This window comes from Schistocerca piceifrons, chromosome 4 (genome assembly GCF_021461385.2).
Source record: "Schistocerca piceifrons isolate TAMUIC-IGC-003096 chromosome 4, iqSchPice1.1, whole genome shotgun sequence".
Taxonomy (NCBI): domain Eukaryota; kingdom Metazoa; phylum Arthropoda; class Insecta; order Orthoptera; family Acrididae; genus Schistocerca; species Schistocerca piceifrons.
In genome coordinates, this window is record NC_060141.1 from 263,185,684 (window position 1) to 263,188,558 (window position 2,875).

A 2,875-nucleotide genomic window follows, 5' to 3' on the forward strand; every position below is an offset into this window, starting at 1 on the left:
AAATTGGTGTATTGGAAGAGCTCCTGTGATAATGATACCAGAGGCTCCTTTCCTGTTGATCCTGTACCCTTTGCAGAAAGTACAGGATATGTCATTACTTGTCCACTTGACTGCAAGTGGCATGTCAGTGTGGGATCTAGGAACACAGTACAGGGTAAATGGGGACCAGAGAGGACTCAGGGTGTTGTATTGATACCTCTAACTGACAAATTTGATGTTCTGTCTTTCACTGAAACTGAAACTTTTTTGGGGAAACCTGTTTTGTCTGGGGTCAAGAGGAGGTGAACACAAAAGGGTAGGAGTCAGTTAATCATTGGCAGTTCAAACATATGGTGAAATGGCAGCAACGGACAGGGTAGGACACCAGTTGGACTCAGTGTGTGTACCTGTAGTGCCTCATTTAACATGTTGAAGATGCTGTTCCATTGAGGGAACAGGATGCATCCACCTGCAGATTGTCATGCATGTTACAACAAATGATGCCTGTCGTCTGGGCTCTGAGGTCATAATTGGGTGATTCCAGTGTCTGGCAGAGAAGGTTGACAATACCAGCCTTTTGCACTGAATTTCAACAAAGTTCAAAATGTGCAGCACTGTCCCCAGAAATGATTATGGCCCTTTCGTTCTGAGTTGAATGGAAAAACTGAAACAGAGACTTTGAAGGTTCTGTGACAAGCTAGGATGTGGCTTCCTGGACTTTCACTGTAGGGTTGAGAAATGTATGGTCACCCTAAATGGATGAGGTGTGCACAACACATCAGAAGCTGTTACTCAGGTATCTGGCTGTGCATATGGCACAAGGGCTTCTCAGATTAGGTGACTTGCCATCCAATCCAGGTAACAATAGCTGTAGGAAACCCAGAAGTATCAGTGTAAGATTGAAAGAAATTCTTCCCACAGATGAGAGTATTAAAATCCTAATGGTAAACTGCTGAGGCGTTTGCATCAAAGTGCCATTGTTTGAAGCCCTCATGAAAAGCAGTGGAGCTCACCTAAAATTAGGTACAGAAAGCTTGTTGAAACCTGAAATTGATAACAGTGAGATTTTTGGGGAAAATTTATGTGTATGTTCAAAGGAAATGGGAAATGGACATGGTGTATTTGTTGCAGTAGACAAGAAACACAAATCCATCAAAATAGAAATTGAAGTGGGTTGTGAGATTGATTGAGAACAACTCAGTATCAGGGCTTGGTCTAAATGGTAATTGGGTCGTTCTATTGGCCACCACACTCATCTGATGTAACCAAAAACTTTAGAGAAAACCATAATTAATTGCAAAAATTACAGTTTTGATAGTGGTTGGTGTGATAAGACATCCTGTGAAACATTACAAAAGGCCTTCTCTGAAAACTACCTAGAACAGATAGTTAGGAACCCTACTCATGACGGAAATATATTGGATCTAATTGCAACAAATAGATCTGACATTTTTGCAGATGTCCATTCGGAAGCTGGTATCAGTGAGCACAATGCAGTTGTGGCAATAATGATTATCAAAGTACAAGGACAAATAAAACAAGCCGAAAGATACATATTTTCAGTAAACTAGATAAAAAAAGCAATGAGAAACCTGATACTTTCAGTAGATGGCAGGAGCATGCAGAGGAAGTATGGTTCAAGTTTAAAAGAATAGTTGAACATGCACTGAACAAATATGTATCCAATAGAACAGTTCATAATGGGAGGGAACCTCTATGGTATACAGTCACTGTAAAGAAACTTCCAAAGAAATGGAGATTACTGCATAATAGCATAAGACTATGGATAGAGAGATGCTGAATGAAATGCATCTACCTTCAAGACAGCAATGCATGATGCCTTCAGTGCCTACTGTAGGAGAATATTGTCAAATGATATTTCATAAAACCCAAAGAAATCATGGCCATATGTAAAGCCTGTTAGTGGCACCAAAGTTAGCATCAAGTCTCTAGCAAATGAGACAAGAGCTGGAATTGAGGGTAAAAGAGTAAAAGATGAAATGCTTACCTCCATTTTCAAAATTTCATTTACAGAGGAAAGCACTGGAGAGTTGCCCCAGTTTAATCCTTGTACCACTGAAAAGATGAATGAAATACATACTAATGCCAGTGGTAATGAGAAAAGCTGAAATCTTCAATATTGAACAAAACTCATGGCCTAATGGAATCCCCATGAGATTCTATACTGCAATTGGGGCTGAGTTAGCCCCTCTTCTAATTATAATGTATCATAGATGCCTCAAACAAAAAAATGTGACCAGTTGTTGAAAAAGCACAGGTCATGCATATGTAGAAGAAGGGTAGTGGAAGTGATCCACAAAACTACCTTCCAGTCTCCCTGACTGATTTGTTGTAGAATCTTAGAACATATTCTGAGCTCAAACATAATGAGGTATCTTGTACAGAATGACCTCCTCCATGCCAATGAACATGGATTCTAAAAACATCAATCATATGAAACTCAATTCATACTTTTCTCACATGGCATATTGAAAGCTTTAGATCAAGGTGGTCAGGCAGATGCAGTATTTCTTGATTTCCAAAAAATATGTGACTCAGTACCACACCCATACTTATTGTCAAAAGAATGATTGTATGGTGTATCAAGTGAAATCTGTGACTGGACTGAGGACTTTTTGATAGGGATGATGTAGCATGTTATCTTGGATGGAGAGTCATTACCAGATGGAGAAGTTACTTCAGATGTGCCCCAGGGAAGTATGTTAGGACCCTTGCTGTTTACATTTACATTAATGACGTTTCAGACAATGTTAATAATAACCTCAGACTTTTTGCAGATGATGCAGTATCTGTAATGAAGTACTATCTGAGAGCAGCTGCATAAATATTCAGCCAGATCTTTACAAGGTTCCAAAGTGGTGCAAAGATTTGCAAC